Raw genomic sequence first — 504 nt, forward strand, 5'->3', positions numbered from 1 at the left:
GGGGTTTAGGTTTGAGGGTTTAGGGTTTAGGGTTTAGCGGCGGTTTGAGGCTGTAGAGAAGCTGAAGAACCGCTGGGATCGTCTGAGGTCCCCTTGCAGCTCTTCTTGTCTTTTTTCCTCTTTTTTTGTCTCTTTTTGTCCCTTTTTGTTTCTTAATTTGTTTCATCTGAATTTTAGTTCCATTTTGAGTTTCTTTTCTCCATTTTTGATCCATTTGTGCCTTTTGTTTGTTTTCCTTCGGCTCCGATTGTTGTTGCTGCTGCTTCCCCAGCGCTGCAGCGCCGCCTGACCCCTTTGGCAGCAGCAGCAGCAGCAGCAGCAGCCCAAAATGAGGTGTACGTACACCCCGTGGGCCCTCGCAGCAGCAGCAGCAGCCCTAGCCCTCAGCAGCACATCTCCTTTTCTTGCTGCAGGGCTCCGCCTGTCTTCTCTTCTAGCCTCAAGTGACCTGGGGGGCCCCTCGGAAGCCCCCGGGGGCCCCTCGGGGGCCCCCGGGGGCCCCGC

This window comes from Eimeria tenella, genomic scaffold, assembly GCF_000499545.2.
Source record: "Eimeria tenella Houghton genomic scaffold, Eth_scaff1736, whole genome shotgun sequence".
NCBI lineage: Eukaryota > Apicomplexa > Conoidasida > Eucoccidiorida > Eimeriidae > Eimeria > Eimeria tenella.